The following is a 21,519-nucleotide window of genomic DNA, read 5'->3' on the forward strand; positions in this document are numbered from 1 at the left end:
TGTTACCCAAAACGTATACACAACTTACCAGATGGTGCTATTCTAATCGTTTTTCTTCACATAATTTAACATTCTTACTGCTTATACTATATACATGTTTTTGTTGGGAGCAAGAAAGTTTTTTAAGAGAAGATCATTTGGTATTAGTATAGGAATATTATATTAGACAAGTCTTCAGTTTAGCTGGCTGAATTATGCTTGGTTATTTGTAAATTTAAACGTTGCAAATTGACCAGCTAGCTACTGAGGCATAAAATTAATTGATAATGTTGAAAATAACTTTCTTAAATTTATATCTTTGGTGGCTTTAGCTTGTGAGAACATTTTCGCATATGAAGTGCATGCTGCTTAAGATTTGTCCAATTCAGATCTCAAGGCTGCGCCATTTTTATGTAGGAGACATACACAGCCTACTTATGTGTTGCCCAATTGCTGTTCTTTGTTTATGAACTTTGGACCCTTTTGGACTGGGAATTAGTTAAACTTATGAACTAAGAGAATAGTGATGGAGTAGGATAGGGAAAATAGTGGGGGGTTGCAGCAAGTAGGAAAGAAAAGTCAGTGTTTGAGTTTAGAGGGAAAAAGGGGATTGTGTAGATTTCATCAGAGCATTAAGTGGAGATTATATTTAATTGAACAATAAAAAGGCTCTTTCAGCCCATTTTTAGTCTACTTTAATTGACAGTTGCTTTCTAAATTACAGATTTTTAATGCGGCTTTCTTAAAAAAAAATCCAAAAAGAAAAGCACTTATCTTCTCAGAGTGTCTGAAATATTTTACAGTAATAATTTGTGTAAAAGTTGAATTTTGGAATAGAATTTCTTGTGATAAAAACACATAACATGAATTTTACCATTTTAACCACCGTTTTTAAGTGTCCACTTCAGTAGTGTTAAAGTATATTCACGTTGTTGTAAAACAGGTCTCCAGAAGTTTCTTATCTTGCAAACTTATAACTGTATACCCATTAAACAACTACTCCCTTTTCCTGCTTCCCCCAATGGAATAGAATTTTGATTAAATATAAATCAAGAAACACCTAAATTATCTTAATAGTTTGTGTTTGCAAGATCTAAAGTCATGGTAAACATCAAGTTCCTAAAATTCAGGAGGATGACAGAGTTTCTTCCCACTTTCCCAATTATCGTTGATCATAATTGAGTAGGTTTTAAATATCTGTTAATTGGAAGGGTTTGTTGTTTTTTGAGCCAGAAGGGAGAAACACATTTTAAATAACAGAATTAGGTTAGCTTTGAATTTGTACTAAATTGGGAAGGTAATCGATTTTCACAAATTATGTGTGCCTTGTTGTTGAAAATGTCAGTTATCTTTAAGTCTACTTGTAACTGTTTCAAAATATTTTTTCTCAAAAACACAGCCTAGTTTTATTTGCTTGAATATTATGATAGGAATGCTTACTGATATTACTTGATAATCATATATGGCCTTGGAACTTTAACATATATGTAAACAACTATAACAGTATGAATAACTACAGTTGTATGCCCTTAAAACATTAAATTTGAGGAAAAACTATTTAATGCTGTCTCAAGTGTACATTGCTTTGCTACAGTGAGGGGGCAAATCCTTTAGATTGAGCCTCAGTTTACTGATAAATGGTTAGTAGTGGGAGACTCTAGAGTATAAAAATATGAACTAGATAGTGGAGCTGATGAATTAAAATTGTAAGTGGCTACACTGGCGTTTTCTACCTCCTTTTCTTTCAGAGTATTACTTTTCCAGCATTTATTCATTTTTGTGACTAAGGAGGAGATGGAAACCTGAGGTTAAAATTGAGATTTTTATTTTGTTGAACTTGAAGCAGCAGGTACAGGAAGGTGACCTGCCACATGAATTTGGTGCCGAAATCCGTAACTACAAGTTATAATTGACATGTACAAAATGTGTAAGAAAGAATATTGCTGAATGTTTTACTTTTCCTGCACAGTCATAGTTGATTTGTTTCATAAACATAACTTTTTTGCTCCAAAAAGCAAAATGGTCTTGTGATTTCTATAAAATAAACAAATGTCCGTTTTGTCTGAAATCTATAATTTCAGGAAGCTATTGAAAGTTCTGACTCAGGGCTTTTTAAGAGTTTAGCAATTGTTAGTTATATTTTGGAAAATCCATCTACATGAATCTTCAGTGCCTTGAAAGAATTGTTAACTTGGCAGCAGCACTAGGACTTTGGAGAAGGTGGTCTTGAGTGCGCATGTTGTCACACACACCTTTACAAGTTGTATTGCTTAGCTTGTGTAATAATGGGACTGCGTATGAGCTGGGTTTGGGTAATTCTTTAAAAGAAATTCTCTAGATTTGCATGTCATATTTTTTTTAAAAAAACTGATTATTTGTGGCCATGACACTGTTACCAGAACAGGAACCGTATGTTGAGTCTTCGTGCAAAGTCATGTATAAGTAGCATCTGGAGGAGGAGATAGAGTTCATCCAGTTTGCCATTTTAGTATGAAAGGAGGAGCTGTTTGGTAAACAGATTATCTTCCCCTCTAATAAAAAATGACCTTTTGTTCTCATGATTTGGTTATAAAATTTTTTTTTAAGGAAATCACGAATTGCATGTCATTCTTAATGCTAGTCTTCCTTAGACTGAATCCACAACATTGTTTTTCTGTTCAGTTCAGTATGCTTGTGTCTACTAAATGTAGTATATTCAGTGATAGAAAGCAGTTCGACTCATAGCAGTGTTTTGCTTTGTATTATTCTAGTGTTTTTACCTTTCGTTTGAATAAATTTAAAGTCTTGTTTGTCAATATAGTTTTTGTAGGGCAAATGATTCTTGCTTATTAGCTTTTGTTAAAAAAAGTGTTCAGCAAGAGCTAAGCTTTTAAAAATAAATGCAAACATTTACCATTAATAAAACCTTTGATGTAGTAGCATTGTATAATGCTTTTCTCTGATCTTTTGAAACTATTCGTTATAAACATATACATGAATTTTGATTCTTAAGGTGGTTGGAGACAAATCTCTGCACATCAAATCTTTTATTATTGGGAAGGAAATTATCATGTCTTTGAGAAAGAAGAACATACATCTCCCCCTCCGTGTAAGACATAGATGCCGCCTGCAGAAGGTTCTCATTGCACTTGTTTACAGTGACGGCACCTGCATCTAAAGGGCCAAAGAAGCTGTTCATATTTTAACACCTCACACTCTTTCAGGATTAGGATATGTTGAGAAAGGAGTCTGAATAGGATAAGTTTATTAGGAAATAAATCCACTAGCCAGGAAGACTCAACTTTTCTATAAAAAGTTTATTCTTCACAACTCAGATGTAGATTTCATTTTCAAGAGGTATACATTTTAAAGCAATGATTTGTTTGGCTTTATTAGAGTTTTGTGACTAAATCAATAATTGAATGCTTTGGGGGTTGTTTTCCAAGTTAATAAAAGCATTTATTTGTGAAGTTATTGAGAGGTTGTCTAGTTTTAGTTCAAAAGATTAAGTATATGTATCGGATGTTTAAGAGGAAGATCATCTGAAACAATCTTTTTTAATTGTTATTTGAAAAAAGCATATGTATTCCAGCTTCAAAATTGTGAATTTATGTTTGGATAACTTCTAATTAGCTGTATTTTGGGAGTTTATTTCTGTTACTGTATAATTAGCTATTTCATGGCAATATTTTTTAGAAATCAAAACTCTGTATAGGTTTTTAAAATAAAGCCATTTTAGAAAATCTGATTTACATTTCTTATCATTGGCTGTTATTCATCTTTTACAGAAGTTAAAATTGTTTCTTAGGCTTATAGTGTATCATTTCCCAAACTTAGAATGAAAACGTTTCACGGTGCATTGCAGAGCAGCGACAGGCTTGTAAGATAGAATGAGTGATGACATATCCATGAGACAAGTCAGTGCTGCCCTAATCAGAAATGATGTGTTCATGCTCTAGGTGCCCCTTCATATCAGGCGCTTGCATTCTCAGATACGGCAGCTTTCTGAAAGGCAGATTTTTAAGTCAATATAAATTGTTTCTCTCATATTTAAGAGTGTTACCCACCCTTCCTCTCCCTTATTTCCACAGAACACTAATTAATATCTTGAGTAGAGCATTGACGTACAGTTTGGGCAAAGCTTTTATAGGTGAAGTTAACCCTGATTTAATTGGAAACATAGAAAAACAGTAAAACCAGAGAGCCGTTGGCTACTGACCATGGTCAAATCATACTGAAGAAAGACTGAAGTTCAGAAAGATTAAATGCTCTTAATATGTATGTTAGGGTACAAGAGTGCTGTATTAGTTTCCTATTGCTGCTTGAGGTTACCATGAACAGAGTAGCTTAAGACAATAGAAATTTATGAGCCTGCGTTTCTGGAGGTCAGAAGTCTGGTGTGAGTCTCCCTGGGCTAAAATCAAGTTGTCGTCAGGGCTGTGTTCCTTTGTGGATGTTCTTGGGGAGAATCCATTTCTTTGCTCTTTCTAGTTTGTAGAGGCAGCTTATGTTCCTTGGCCCCTTGCATCTTCAGGGCCAGCACTGGCCAGTTGAGTCTCACATTGCATCATTCTGACATTGTCTCTTCCACTTTTCCATTTTTTTAATTTTTACTTTTTATTTATTTATTTACTTGAGGAAGATTAGCCCTGAGCTAATGTGTGGGACGCCTACCACAGCATGGCTTGCCAAGCGGTGCCATGTCCGCACCCGGGATCTGAACCAGCGAACCCCAGGCTGCCGGAGCGGAATGTGTGCACTTAACTGCTCCACCACTGGGCCAGCCCGGCCCCCACTTCTCCATTTTTAAGGACGCTTCTTATAGCATTGGGTCCACCTGGATAATCCATGATGATCTCTTTAATTTTAGTTAGTAAGCAACCTTAATTCCACCTGCAACCTTAGTTCCCTTTGCCATGTAACATAACATATTCGTACGTTCCAGGGATTAGGAAATGGTCATCTGTGCGGGCAGGGGGTATTATTCTGCCCACTACAGGTTTAGATGGGAATTTGGGCTTGTGTTACTAACTATTCTACATATAGAGAAAATGTTCTCAACAGATTTAGAGAAATGATTTGATTTCATTGAGAGGTTAACTTAAATCCACCCAAATTAATGGAAGTGGTATATGTAGGCAGTTCCTAGTTTATGAATGTGGGGATAAATCTCAAAGGAAATAATTGGCTCAAAATTTTGACTGTTTTTAGAAGAAGGTAATGATATCCTTAATCTATAAAAATGCTGGTATGTTACATGCTGTTCCTTATTCACCTTCATATTCTATATTGATGATCTCACCATTGCTACGGCTAGATTATCGTCTATATGTTTGAAAGATTTCTGATTTGATACCAGATTCTTATTTCCCACTTCCTTTGGGCATATTTGAATAGATATCCAGGCACCTCAAACCTGACATGTCCCAACCTTAAATTCACTATTTCCAATGTACTTGTGTTAATTAATAGTATTATTACCCAGTTTCTTAAACTAGAAACTTCAGTCATATTTGACTGCTTTTATCACCTCTAGTTATTTGCTGGATCCTCTTATTGTTTCTTTGGAAATATCTCTTGAATCTACTCCTCATCTCCACTCCCACTGCTTTTGTCAGGGGCTTACCAGCAACTGGGTAATTTCAGAAGCGGTCTATCTGGTCTCCCTGTGACAGCCCTTTTGCACTTTTTTTTTTTTTTTAAGATTTTATTTTTTCCTTTTTCTCCCCAAAGCCCCCCGGTACATAGTTGTATATTCTTCATTGTGAGTCCTTCTAGTTGTGGCATGTGGGACGCTGCCTCAGTGTGGTTTGATGAGCAGTGCCATGTCCGCACCCAGGATTCGAACCAATGAAACACTGGGCCGCCTGCAGCGGAGCACGCGAACTTAACCACTCGGCCATGGGGCCAGCCCTGCCCTTTTGCACTTTAATCTTGTCTCCATTTTACCTTGATAGTTATTAGCCTTTATAAACAGGTTTGGACTTCTGGTTTCTGGTCTGGCATGTAAGGAGATTGGAAGCTAACACCCCTGTCCTCACAATAAGACAAAAGATGAACAAGGTGAAAACTAACAACTCTTATTTGATCTATCAGAGAACTGAGGTCACAGGCAAACCACTGCTCCAAAAGTTGTAGACAGTGACAGGCAGATACAGAGAATCACAGCTTACTGGAGCAGAAGCCCAGGACTGAAACCCATGCTACAACCAGTACAAGGGTAGGAAACCGTAAACTGTACTTGATGAATTGCTGGATGCTCAGGACAAATGTGAGGGTTAAAACCTCCGGGCGGGAGGGGGTGCACAGGGCATACTTTTGTAAGTTTTACTATCAGGAGACCTACGAGGTTCTCACAGTGAAGACAAAAAAATTTGCTTGTGCTTCTAACAGGAGAAAGGGAAAAGTAGCCGTTCTGTTGGAGAAGAGCATTCTGTTCACCTTAACAAGGCCTACCTTTAGCGGAAACTGTTTTGTCAGAGCTTGACTGACAAAATACTCAACTCCAGCACACTCTAGGCTTCTACTTGAGGGAAGACAGATACCCAACTCCAGCCCCCTTGTAGCCTTCCTGTCTCACTTAGGGGGGAAAAATGCTGAGAAGGACTTGTGAAGGTGACAGCTCACCTAAAGATTTGGACCTAACCATAGAACTATAGAAGGCTTTCTTACCACCACATCAATAGGGCTTCTGTATACTAACAGGATTACTACTGAAAGAATGGCACATCTCAGACCTTATTTAATAAGAAGTCTCTAGGGAAACCCAAAGACAATAGGGGAGACAAAAATAAGGACACCAGAGAAAATTTAGCCTCTGCTACAGCCACAGCACACAGTGACACAGCTTAACTCCTAGCCAAGGGCTCTAATGGAAAAAGTGAACAATGTAAGAAGAGAGATGGGAACTCTAAAAAAGAATCAAAAGTAAATGCTGGAAATAAAAAACACTATCAGAAATGAAGAATGCCTTTGATGGGCTCGTCAATAGACTGGACAGAAAGATAGCTGGAAAACCCCAAAGTTCTTGGAGATTAAACAACACGCTTCTAAGTAACATGGGTCAAAGAAGTCTCTAGCGACGTTAAAAGATATTTCAAACTGAATGAAAATGAAAACACAACTTAACAAAATTTGTGGGATACAGTGAAAGCAGCTCTTAGAGGGAAATTTATAGCATTGAACGTATACATTAGAAAAGAAGACCTAAAATGATTACTCTAAGCTTCCATCTTAGGAAACTAGAAAAAGAAGAACAAATTAAATCCAAAGTAATTAAAAGAAAAATAATAAAAATTAGAAATCAATGAAATTGAAAGGAGGAAGTTAATAGAGAAAAATCAAGGAAACCAGTAGGTGATTCTTTGAAAAGATCAATAAAATTGATAAACCTCTAGCCAGATTAAGAAAAAAGACACATATTACTAATATCAGAAATGAAAGAGGTGCCATCACTACAGATCCCAGGGACATTAAAAGGATAATAAACAACTCTATGCCCACAAACTTGATAACTTGGATGAAATGGACCAATTCCTTGAAAGACACAATCTACCAAAACTCACACAAAAAGGAAATAGATAATCTAAATAGGCCTATATCTATGAAAGAAATTGAATCAATAATCAATAACCTTTCAAAACAGAAAGCAATGGGCCCAGATGGACTTACTGGTGATTCTAACAAGCATTTAAGAGAGAAAGTACACCAATTCTCTACAATCTCTTCCAGAAAATAAAAGCAGAACCAATATTATCCTAATATGAAAACCAGACAAAGATATTACAAGAAAGGGGAATTTCAGCCAATATCTCTCATGAACACAGATGCAAAAATCCTCAACAAAACATTAGCAAATTGTTGGACAAAGAGAACAGATTAGTGGTTACCGGGGGAAAGCGGGATTAGGGGGTGGGCACATAGGGTGAAGTGGTGCACCTACAATGACTGACAAATAATAATGTACAACTGAAATTTCACAAGGTTGTAAACTATCATAATATCAATAAAAAGTAAAAAAAACAAAAAACATTAGCAAATTGAATCCAACAATGTATAAAAAAATATGAGCAAGTAGGGTTTATTCCAGGTATGTCAGCCTGGTTCAACATTTGAACATCTGTTGATGTAATCCATCACATCAATATGCTAAAGAAGAAAAATTATATGACCATATCAAGAGATTGAGAAAAAGCATTTGACAAAGTCTCCACTTAGGATTTTTTTAATAAACCTAGTCATGATGAAAACTCAGCAAACTAGGAAGAGACAGGAACCTCCCCTTGATAAAGAACATCTACAAAAATCTGACAGCTAACTTCACCCTCAATAGTGAGAAACTGGATGCTTTCCCCCTGTAGTTGGGAATGAAGCAAAGATGTCCCCTTTCACCACTCCTATTCATCATTTTACTAAAGTCCTAGCTAATGCAATAAGACAAGAAAACAAAATAAAAGTATACAGATTGGGAAGGGAGAAATAAAACTGTTTGGAGATGACATGGTTGTCTATGTAGAAATTCCTAAAGAATTGACAGGAACAGTCCTGGAACTAGTAAGTGATTATAGCGAGGTTGAAAGATATAAAGTTAATATACAAAAGTTAACTGCTTTTCTATGTATCAAAAGTGAAAAAGTGGAGTTTGAAATTAGAAACAATACCATTTGAATTAGCACCAAAAAAATTGAAATACTTTGGTATAAATATAACAAAACATGTACAGGATCTATATGAGGAAGACTATAAAACTTTGATGAAAGAAATAAAAAAAGATCTAAATAAATCAAGGATATTCCATGTCCATAGATAGAAGAGCTCAGCATTGTTAGGATGTCACTTCTTCCCAACTTCATTTATAGATTCAGTGCAGTTACAAACAAAATCCCAGCAGGTTATTTTATGGATGTCGACAAACTCATACTAAGTTTTATTCAGAAAGGCAAAAGACCCAAAATAGCCAACCCAATACTGGAGAAGAACAAAGTTACAGGATGAACACTACCTGACTTCAAGACATATTAATAAAGCTAAAGTAATCAAGGCAGTGTGATATTGGCAAAAGAATAGACAAATAGATCAATGGAACAGAATAGAGAGCCCAGAAATAGACCCACACAGATATAGTCAACAGATCTTTGACAAAGGAACAAAAATAATGAAAAGCAGAAAGGTCAGTTTTGTAAGAAATGGTGCAGAAACAACTGGGCATACACATGCAGGAAAAAAAATTCTAGACACAGACCTTACACTTTTCACAAAAATTAACTCAGAATGGTTAATAGACCTAAATATGAAATGCCAAACTGTAAAACTTCTAGTAGATAACACAGGAGAGAATCTAGGTGGCCTTGGTTTTAGTTATGAATTTTTAGATACAACACCAAAAGCATGATGCATGAAAGAAACGATTGACAAATTGGACTTCATTAAAATTAAAAACTACGGGACTGGCCCTGTGGCCGAGTGGTTAAGTTCGCGCGCTCAGCTGCAGGCGGCCCAGTGTTTCGTTGGTTCGAATCCTAGGCACAGACATGGCACTGCTCATCAAACCACACTGAGGCAGCGTCCCACATGCCACAACTAGAAGGACCCACAACAAAGAACATACAACTATGTTCTGGGGGGCTTTGGGGAGAAAAAGGAAAAAAGATAAAATCTTTAGAAATTAAAAACTACTTTGTGAAAGACACTTTAAAAAATGAAAAGATAAGCTACAGACTGGGAGAAAATATTTGGAAAACACACATCTTATAAAGAGTTTGTATCCAAAATGCACAAAGAACTCCTAAAACTCAACAGTAAGAAAACAAAGAACCCAATTTAAAAATGGGCAGAAGATCTCAACAGAAACCTCACTAGAGAAGATATACATAGGGCAAACAAGCATATATGTTTCCAATTGTCTTGGGTATCTAACTAGGTTGGAATTGCTGAGTCATATGGTAACTATGTTTTAACCTTTTGAGAAACTGCCAGACACAAAAAACCATGTATTGTTTGATTCCATTTACAGTCGTGTGCTGCAAACAGTTTTGGTCAACGACTGACCGCATATACAACAGTGGTTGCATAAGATTAGTACCGTATAACCTGTGTGTGGTAGGCTATACCACCTAGGTTTGTGTAAGTACACTCTACGATGTTCACACAATGATGAGATTGCCTGAGGATGCATTTCTCAGAAGGTATCCCTGGTGTTAAGCAACACATGACTGTAAATAAAGTGTCCAGAATAGGCAAATCCGAGGAGACAGAGAATAGATTTCAGTGATTGCCAGTGACTTGGGGGAGGGGCAAATGGGGAATAACTGAGAACAGGTACAGTGTTTCCTTTTGGGGTGATGAAAACTTGTGGAATTAGATAGTGATGAGGGTTGCACAACTCTGTGAGTATACTAAAAACCACCAAACAGTCCACTTTAGAGTGGTGAATTTTATGGTATGTGAATTATATTTCAGTTTTAAAAAAAGAAAAGAATATTAGTGACCCCCACAAGTATCATGCAGAGTCCCTGCCTGCCAAGGCTCCTCAGAAGGAAATGGAAAGTTTGTGAGACTCAAAGCATCATCTTAACCTGCCCAACCTGTTAACTAGGATTTATTCGGTTCCCCTCTCTTCCCAGCCATCAGATGGTACCTCTCCTCCAAAGTTGTTACAGTGAAGCAAGGCTTTGCTTCAACCTGGTATATTTACTTGTAAGATCTGCTGAAGAAAGTCAAGGAGTAGTTATTTCTGGTTTAATTGATTAATGAGTTAGTCCTTAGCATTTTCCAAAGATGATCAAAAAGTTTTTTATAAATATTATAAATTCATGGATTTAAATATATTTTATATGTTTTAATATCTTACAGTTATTGTCTTCATTGATACTCTGATTGTCCCATATTTGAACAGTGGGAAGTTATTCACATTGGATCCTGAGTGCTGTTGACACAGACCTGTTCATCTTTGAGAGCTTCCTCGCTTTCTGAAATGACAAGATTTCCAGTCTCGTCTTGTACATTTTCGGCACTGATTTGGAATGGAACATTTCTCCAAGGAGTCCTGATCTGTTTAGTGAGAAATGGCATACATAGGCCACAATTTGGGTGTTGGGGGTGTCAATGCTTTGGGGTTGGCATTGTTTTTGGTCTTTACAGTGGAAAGAGCTAGGAATACTTTTAAGAAAAAATATACCATGAGTTCAAACTGAATCTTCCAATTCAAATTCAGGACTACTGGCTATTTATTTAGCTTCATTGATTTTATATCTACATCTCTTTTCAACCATTTAAAAATGTATCTGCTTTATTGCACAATAACAATATTAATGTTATCCCCAACAATATGATTTTCTGAAAACAGTTAAAAAATTTTTTTGCAGTTCTTTTTTTAATTAGGGTGTATTCCACTGTGGATATTTAGTCAGATGACTGTTTTTAAGTCCCTTAGAACAGCTCTTTCTGTGTAGTTATGTTGCCAACTGGGTACACAGATTTACTTTTGGATATTAGGAATTGCTTTATCCATTAATGTATCTAATTTCATTTTAAATTAGATAAAATATGTACATTGTTCCAAAGTTAGTTCTACAAAATAAGATATATTCAAAGAGGTCTGGCTTGTATTCCTGTCCCTTCCACCCTCCATTCATCTATAAATAATATTTGGTTTATTTACCCTCCATTTTTTTTAATATTAGGAAATATACACATGTATAAATCAGTACCCCCTTTCTTTTTTAAAACATAAATATGCATACTGTGCATGAGGTCTCCACCTAACCTCTCACATTTTAATAATAATGACTTTTAATACCTTACCATATAGAAGAAGATATTTTTTTTCTGTTGATGTGTAGGGGGAGACAAAGAAAGGAAAAGTAAGAGAAGCTGTGATTGTGGGGCATAGGGACCTTGGGAGAGTGGCCTAGAAAGTCATGGTTCTGGGCTGCCCTGGCTGGACGAATTGGAGGTCAGGGTTGCCTGGACAGTTGTGAGAATAATTCCAGGGGTCTGGCCACGTTATTCCAAGCCAGGCAGGTTGGTTTCTTCTAACCCAGTCTCTTCAGTTTAATTCAGTGTCTGTTATCCTTCAGCCCCAGTCTCCCCTCCTCTGGGAATAAAGGGAAAGAAGAGTGAGGAGGCATCCCCCAGCCCATGGTACCTTCCATGGGGAAAAGTAAGTTAGCTTATGTGCTCATCCAATGCCCACCTCCTCCGTCTTACTACCTCCCTGCTTGGGACAGCCCATCCTCCCAGGAATGCTGAGGGCTTCCTATTCCAAAACATTAAGAACCTACAACTTCAGGCTGGGAAAATAGGAATTGTCTCCTTCCTGTCATGGCAAAGAGCATTTACTTCTGAGTGGGATTTCAGGCATTTCCTATGGGAAGACACACAGGAGAGCCCAAGATCGTCCTGCTGGCTCCACCTGGTGGGGGGGGGGGGGAGGGAGGGAGGTGCTGTGCTCTGTGCCCACCTCCAATCCCCTCCCTCCTCTGGAATTCTGCTTGCACAAGGGAAGCCAAGCTTCCTAGACAAGAACTGTGTGTATTGTCAGAGACTGTGTCAAACTTGGTCTCAAATGAGGAAATTTCATTTAAGAGAAACTTCTAATTTTTTCTCTCTTTAAAAGATGCTCTATACAGGAAGGTGAAGTAACTGTCTAATGAACATCAGGATAATGAATAAATATGACATCATTATGTTTAATGATAGCAACATAAACACTTATTTAGCTCCTACTGTGTGCTACACACAGGCACTTTACACGTATCATCTGATTCAGTCACTAGGGTTATGAGTTTCATTTTTCCCATGAGGATGGAGAGGCTAAGAGAGGCTAAACAAATAGCTCATAGTTTTTCATTTAGTTAGTTGCTGTGCTAGGATCCAAAATTGGTCTTTTTTTTTTTTTTAATCTTTCCTCCCCCCAATTCCTCCTTTCCTTCCTCCATCCCTTTCTTTAAACAACCAAAGGCCATATTCTTGATATCACACGACTCCTGCCTTTGATGAGAGCTCTGAAGGGTGTCAGGGAAAAAGCTGATGTGAGAAGTAGTCGTAAGTGAGTTTCAAGTTGAACGGAAAGAACCGGGGCAGTTAGTAACGTACCTCTCACCCTCCTCCTTAAATTTTTCCCTAAAGGATTGTAGGGAGAGAAGTTCTCCAAACTGGGATCTTCATTGGATGCACCAACCTCTCTCTCCCACGAGGGGTCAGTAAAACCCTCTCAGTGAACTGCAGACCTGTTGGTGCCCTTAACCCCTCTGCGGCTTAGCGCGGCAGCTAAGAGGATCATTCTATTCTTGAACGGACCTCTGACCTTCACATCGACTCTTCTCTCTCTATCACGCTGCTTTTTTCGGGCTGAATTCACCTGACACCTGCACTCTATCCTCATGCTACCATGTAGTGTGAAACAAATGCAATGAGCACAAAGTCTCAGTTCATTCTTTACTTTTAATGTAGTGTTTTAGTTAAAAATTACTCTACGTAAAATATGGTTACAAATTGTTTCTTATAATTCTGTATCTTGCAATCGTTATATCTGAATAAGTATTTAGAACAGGAATTGACGTATCTAAAGCAATAATAATATATTTAAGACCTATGAAGTGCCTTCTAAGGCTCCCTGGTTCATGCTGTACCTGGCATTTGAACCCTGGCGGTCTGGCCCTGGAGTCCGTGACCCCAACCATTGTTGACACACTGCCTCTCCACCAGAGACAGAATCAGTGTCTCCCACGGTCCCGGCAAGAGTGATTTTCAGGTATAGAAGCTACTACAGGCATTCGAGAGGTGGATCGAGATTTTGTGGGGCTTGTAGCTTATACCCTCTGTAGAAAAACAATAGAAAATCACAAATACAAATGTAGACATTTGAGTAAATGTTTATTTAGAATGAGAAAATAATTAGAAAAAAGACTACAAACAGCTCCAAATCCAGGAAGAAAGGCATATTTTTATTGAGGAACTCCCTGACACATCTAGTGCTCCTCCCCCACCCCCCTATCTTGACAGGAGAGAATGTCCATTTTGACTAGGTGTTAATGAGAACTGAATCTTTGGCTTATCATTTACATGTCTGAGGTCTGGAAGGAGTTTTCGCAGGCCAGCTTCTGGCTGCATTCATTTCAAACCTCTTTTCTCTTCTGTGACCCATGTACTTCAGGTGCCAGGCGCCATAGGACACAAGCATGTTGCCATACCCGCGGTCGCCCTGCCTCTTCCCATCACACCACCAGGTGGGGAGAGAGAGAGAGAGTGTTTCTGGAAGCCATGTCTATGCCAGGGTGGCTTAGCAATAGCTTAGATATACACAAAAGTACCTGCAAGCCACATCAATGTAGCCAACTAATCCCAAATAAATGCATCCTCAGTGTAGCCTCACCTGCCTCTTCTCAAAAGCGGGGGGCTACCCCATAGCCACCTGGCACAGAGAAGCAAAAGAAAAGTGGGAGTGGAAACAAAGTGGTCAGAACTGACTGTGGTTAAAATGTATCACTTTTACATATTTTACAAATAATGTGACCATATGAACACACTCCTGGACCCTTCCCAGGCTTGAAAGGGACCTGTCTAGTGACAGCCCTGTAGCTTAAGTTACTTTAGCTTTAGGGTGAATGCCCCTGTATACATCCTTAGAGAGAACTAACTCACACCCCAGCCTTACTCACAGCTCAAAGGGTATGTGCCAGGTTATAGCAAAGAAACACTCGTATCCTGCTGCTAACAAGGACAGCTTCTCCATCTAGTGACAGGACCTCTCTAACTGTAGGCAGACAAGTCACAGGATTTCCCAATACCCACCAAATATGGCAGGTTCTGCTGTGGATAAAGTCCAGTTTTTTGGCCATGGGTCATTGCATCAGTAAGGAAGATCAGGGGATGTCCACCGCACAACAGAAGTGAGTGTGCAACTGAGACCTAAGAACGGACAGCCATCTTGGGTCAATGATCCACTTTCCCCAGGACTCAGTAGTGATAAAAGCTTTGCTCATACTTTTCCCTTGCCTAAAACCATCTCCATCCAGCACACATCTCACATTCCAACCCCAAGCCATGGAGCCTTCCCAGCAGCTCCAAGGCCCTCGGATCTCTCCTCTATCTGAGCTCCTACAAGTTTGAACAAACAATTCCCGAAACAACTCTTTGTTAAGTACCCATTCTGGGCTAGCCTTTGGTTAAATCTTAGCGGATTGCTTACAAAGCATTTTATGTGAGTCCATCTCTGTTTAGCCAGATTATAAACAAATTGGTGACAGGGACCAGGATTTCTTGCTGGCCTATCACAGTTCTGGTCATGTCAGCACTGAATAAATACTTACTTGATTGATGTGGTTCTGTCTCCTCTCTGAGGATCAAACCTCTTGGCAACTTCCTCCTAAGTAGACTGGAGACTCCCTAACTGGGTGGAGAAGGTAGAGTTATCTCCTGAAGAAATTCTAATGGAGTTCCTCCAACCTTGCTAATGGGCTCTTGATACTCTGCAGCCCGTATTTGAAGCAACTTTCCTTCTCCAGTAAACTGGTTAGGAACTTTGGTTTTTGACAAGATGGCAGTTCAAATCTAGTTACTGATCTCCTACCCCGCCCCCTAAATTTCTTACTTTGTGAGGTTACGAGGTTTGGGGGCACTTGGAGCTGGATAAAGCTCAGTATCCCTTAATGCAAGCAGTCATGCTGCGTCTGGGGACTTCCCTCCTTCACTCGTCCTGTTTCCATCCTGGGAGGCAGCGTAGAAACGTGGGAATAGCAGACTTGAGTCTCAGCCCGGCCTTGCTTTAGTGCTGGCTCTGCCTTCATGGGCCAAGGGAGGCCTGGCCAAGTCCCCTCACCTCCCCCGGCCCTGCTTTCTTCCTCTGGAAATGGGGGATGGTAACACAATTCACCGCATGGTTCGGTTGATGAGTCGTTCAGTCGTTCAGTTGATGAATTTGTTCTCTGTTCGCGCAGGTTCTCTTCTCTGTCTCCCAATTCCTGTCCCTGTGGGTTTCTTCACCCAGACACACCCCTGCGGTCTCTGCATTTGCCCCTGCAGTCTCTGCAAGCTCCCGAGCTGTTAACTTTTCGTCTCTTATCCTAACGCTGGGGCTCCAGCAGCCGTGGCTTGTACCGGGATCCAGGAGCTGGTTTGGTATTTTTAGGCGGAGCTCCGTTAATTCCTTTTCCACGAGGGAAGAGTGGTCCTGCGAGGAGAACCGGAAGTGCCAAGACTTCCGGGAAGTCATCTTCCCTCCTGGCATGGGGGTGGGCATCTAACAGCGATGAGCGGGCTTCAGAAATAAAATAGCATTACCTGATTTTTATGAAACAATTTAAAAAATATTTTGTTTTGCTAATTTAATTTAAAGTCTGAGCTTATGAGGCTCTGCCATTTGCTGGGTCCTTGTCTATGTCTTAAGTCACTGAGGATCCCTTTGTCTGGGGCTAGTCAGGTAACCTCTCTGTGTCTCAGCTTCCTCATCTGTAAAATGGGCATGTTCGTGATACCTGCCTGACAGGGGGGTTTTACCCATCTTGGTAAAGGGCAAATTTACCGTCCCATTGGCAGACCCAAACCTCAGTGTCAGTCATCCTTGACTTCTCTCTTTTTCTCCTTCCTTAACTCCGACCCATCAGCCAATCCTGTGGGTTCTCCTTTGAAGATGCATCTAGAATTGGACTGCTTCTCCTTGCTTCCACTGCTAACCTGGACCCAGCCAGCCTCTCCCTCCCGGATTGACAATGTCCTCCCTAGTTGTCTGCCCTATGCCCCTGCTCCGTTTCAGTCCATTCTTCACATTACTGCTGGAATGAGCTGTTTAACATGGAAATTAGATCAAGTGTCTTCTGTGCTTAGGACCCTCCAAAGGCTCTGCATCTCGCTCAGAAAAACAAAATCCTTCCACACTCCATTCTCCAGCCCCACGCGTCCTCTCTCCCCTGTCTCTCACTATCCCCCACCTGACTGTAGCCCGAGGGCCTCCTGTCTCTTTCTTGAACATGTCAAGCAGCTTCCTGCCTCAGAGCCTTTACATTTGCTGTTCCCTCCATCAGGAATGCCCTTCCCGTGGATTCCACAGAGCTCACTCCCTTCACTTCTTTCAGACATCTGCTCAAATGCCTCCTTCCTAGTGAGGCCTTCCCCAATGCCTCCACATACCACAGCAAATCTCAGCCCGACCTACCCCGATCCCCTCACCCTACCGTATTTTCTCGTTTACTACTTTTCTCCTCCAATCAGGCATAAATTTTGTGAGAGCAGGGCCTTGCCTCCCTGTTCACTCTTGTATTCTCAGGGCTCAGAGCAGAGCCTGGCACATCATAGGAGGCATTCATTAAATATGTGTTGAAAGACTGGATTAAGGGAACAAAGATGTGAAATTGCTTCGTGAGTTAAAGGGAATATGCAAAAGTGAGTTGTCACCAGCCCAACAATAGCTAACGTTTAGTTTATTCGTAGTTTACTCTGGCCAGTCACCATGTTAAGGGGGTTCCATACATTATTACCTCATTTAATCCCCACAACAGGGTGAGAGATACCTATTGTTATTTATTACTTTTAGTCAAAGAAATTATTTTAGTAACTTACGTATTGAAGAAGAAGAGGGAAAATAGTTACCAGTTGGTTAAAATGCTACAAACATACACCTGGAATGACTTGTCATTGTTTAAAAAAACATGGCATTGTGGTGTCAGCCTTGTGTCTGTTTCCCCAAACCAACTTCTCTGAACCAGGCTGGGCTCCGTGTGGACGAGACACGGGGTGAAGTGAATGGTGCCCCCGAAAACACGCTGCCGTCTCGTTTCACTCCTCCTTCGCCCACTGATCTTCTGATAACTCTGCTGCTGGGATAAAGGCCAACGAGGGTACACCCCGCTGGCAGCCTGAGAATTCTGGATATGAAGAGGATTTTGAGGTTGTGAGTTTGCCCCCTTCTTTTGACAGGAGGAAATTCAGCCCTCAGGAAGGCGATCTCCCGATGGGAAGGCGTTACTTTTCCTAACCAGACTCCTCGTCCAAAATCAGAAGACAAACCACACACTTCATCAACCCCTCTTGAACTTGTAAGGCACTTGATGATTTTAAGGGACAAAGGGCCACACTTGCTCCATATTTGCTGACTTTTTCCTGTAAAACTGATCCCAGGTGCTTTACTTGGATCCTTTAAAAAATATGTGGGACCCCATTATTCTCTTGAGTGATACACGGGCATCTGTTCTGATGACAGCAAAATAATAGCATACTTGGCTAAAGGAAGCGCTGGGCTTTCACTGTCCGGCGGTACAGAGATACATCTTCCAAAAACCTGCTGCCAGAATCTATCATCACAAGTCAGAAATCCCAAACCTGGGGTTTAAAATATTCCTAAAAAGATTTTCAAGCAGCAGGCAAGACAGCTTTGTTCAGAGGAGTGGTAAAAAATGTTCTTCTTCCCCACTTGTGAATCATATAAGAAAGGAAGAAAAGCAGCATGAAGACAAAGTTCTAACAGGAATTTCTTTTCTCCTCTTCATTTTTATTTGCCCAAGAAATATCATTTTATTTCAAAATATGTGCTTGCCATTGTTTTCACTGAATAAGTGAAAACAATTATAAAATGTAGCTTACGTCTTACCAGAATTCTTTCTGATTGTCAGAAACAGGAAAATATCCTAATTTCCTATGAAATGCCAGGATCAGCTTAACACTAGTATCACAGTGCCACTCCATTAAGCACTTCCTGGGCCTCTCACTAAAATATTATTTTGAAAAGACATTCAGGATGCCTCTGGTGCCAAGTCGGCACCATCTGGCTGTTCTGCGACGATGATGGGCAGCCTTCTAAGTGCATGTACCGGGTTTCAGAAACACAACCCCTCAGCACGTAAAATCACACGCCAGATCTCACACGGCCGCCAAATCACATCCGCCCCTATCTCTCTGGATGATCCTTCCCCAAAATATAGGCTTGGCACCTTGCCCTGAACGTCAGCCAACTGGACATTAGCAGACCCGGGTAGAGAGGGAAATTCAGACATGTTCCCCTATAAATCTCAACCAAAGCCAAACCTTGACTGTCTGTGGTGTTCGTGGGCAGCGGAGGCAAGGTGCCGCGGGGTGTGAGTCAGTAGAATTTGCAGGCCAATTCAAAACTTTTTTTAGACAATCAGAGAAAAAATAATTTCCAAATTCTCTGCTTTTGAATGCACTGATGAAAGGGATAATAAGTAACAACTGTTATACTCACAGTATATAACAGTTTCTGGGTCAGGTCTGGTGAGAGGTAAAACAGCCAAAACGTGGGTACCAAAGTCGAGTTGGAAAAGCAGAGCGGGCTCAGGAGTTCCCAGACTGGAAAAGGAGTCCCCGGATAATTGCGAGTTAACTCTAGTTCCGATTTCTTTTCTAATTAACCTGGAGTTAGTTCTACTGTGTAAAGTTCTACTGTGTACAAGCCAGCTGCAGAGATTAAATTCTTATCCAGCGGTTCACATTAATATTTAAGTGCCTCAGGTCACATACTTTCATCCTTGAGAAAGAAATTGTATATTTATAAGTTGGATAGTATATACACTCTTGCAAATAAATGCCCCGGACGTGGCCCAGCAGGGCACACGGCAAATAGCTAAGGGGACTCCATTTGGGAAGGCAGGTAGGCTGGGAAGAATAGAGGCGGGAGTAGGAGGGAGGGGCAAAAGGGGTGCTTTAGAAAACATTTTTGTTGGGCCCAGCCCTAGTCAGTGGTTAAGTTCACGTGCTCCACTTCGGGTGCCCAGGGTTTTGCCGGTTCAGATCCTGGGCATGGACCTAGCACTGCTCATCAAGCCATGCTGAGGTGGTGTCCCACGTAGCGGAACTAGAAGGACCCACAACTAGAATATACAACCATGTACTAGGTGGCTTTGGGGAGAAGAAGAAAAATAAAAAAGTTTTAGTTTATATTTTAAAATGAGAATGTATTCACGTAAGAAACAAAAATTCTTAGGCAAGTGACGTATCTTGGGACGAAGCTTCTGGAGGGCAGGGACGTCTTCTGCAGCCCCACGTCCCTGGCACAGCAGTATATTTGCGCTGACCTAACCTGAAAGCACTCTTTTTTTTTTTTTAATTTTTTTTTTAAAGATTTTATTTTTTCCTTTTTCTCCCCAAAGCCCCCCAGTACATAGTTGTATATTCTTTGTTGTGGGTCCTTCTAGTTGTGGCATGTGGGACGCTGCCTCAGCGTCGTTTAATGAGCAGTGCCATGTCCGCGCCCAGGATTCGAACCAACGAAACACTGGGCCGCCTGCAGCGGAGCGCGCGAACTTAACCACTCGGCCACGGGGTCAGCCCCCCTGAAAGCACTCTTTACAAGTCTCTTTTTGTGATTGTATTTGTCTAGCTGGGGTAATTTTATTTGCTGAGAAATAAACCATTTGTGGTATCATTGTGATATGACACTTATGCAATTCTTGTGATGGTGTTTTAAAATTACTTCCTGTTTCAGTACTCTTGAAAGGAAAGTGTGGGCTTCTCTCTTTTTTATAGGTAAGGAATTGTGACAAAAAGATGAAAAATATCTTTTCAAGGTCTTATAATGGCAGATAGTTAGCAAAGGGTAGAAATTTGTTTACGATTTTAGTTTTTTCATGATGTATTCCTTTTCCAAAAGTCTTTACTGATCTGACTCATGAATGATTATTGAACTGCCTGACTGGGCGTGGGTGAGTGTTTAATTTCCTAAATGTTCCATAGTCTAAAGTAAAATCTCTTCACTAATCAGGACTGGGGAGAGATGAGTGGAGAAGTGGGTTCTTTCTTTCTTCCAGGGCCTTCGTACTGATCTCTTCTGGACTCCTTACTAGATATTGTCTCAGGCCACCAATGTGCAGAGCCATGAGGATGGTGTTTGGGGTGAGCATTTGCTGTCACCTCTCATGGGTGACGAAGGGTGACAATCTGCAGGAATGACTTCCACTGTGGGGAATATTAGAGAGAACCTGTCAAATTTTTGGAAGGGCAAATTGATATGTCTCATTTCTTGACAATGTGTACATTGCTTCTTTTCTCTCCCACCCAGCTCAAATCTGGAATTTATATTCTAAGAGAGGCCAACAAGTCTTGTAAAGTTGGAGGAAATTGAGTTGATATGTTTTCCCCTCAACTAAGCGGTCTGCATTTTCTTTTTGTTACGATTTAGGATTTGGAATAATATAACAGCAATTATAATATGCATAGGAGGTAATGCCACTCAAATGAAGAAGATACATTTTCTTCTTCTTTTTTGCTGCCCCATTGGAGAAGGGGAGAGAATCTCAGCAGAGAAAGGCTTTGACAGGTATAGTATAACTTATCAGGCTTTCGAGTAACGAGCTGAGGTTAGCCTTAGTTCAGATATGTCAGAGCTGTCAGAGGCCAGCCCTGAAATCTGTAAGACATTAAAGACTGAAACCCCAGCGAGGACGGCTGAAGGTCTCGATGGGAATTCCAACGCACCAAAGAGTCTGGAGTGTCTCCACGCCTGGGCCTGACCCTTGATAATACTTGGAGTTTGCTTTTTTTTGTTGTGGTTGCAGGATTACTAAATTCACTGGGTTTTTGTTCTTTTGGCTCCTGAAATTGGTCCATCACACT

This window comes from Equus asinus, chromosome 7 (assembly GCF_041296235.1).
Source record: "Equus asinus isolate D_3611 breed Donkey chromosome 7, EquAss-T2T_v2, whole genome shotgun sequence".
In the NCBI taxonomy this organism is placed as follows: Eukaryota; Metazoa; Chordata; class Mammalia; order Perissodactyla; family Equidae; genus Equus; species Equus asinus.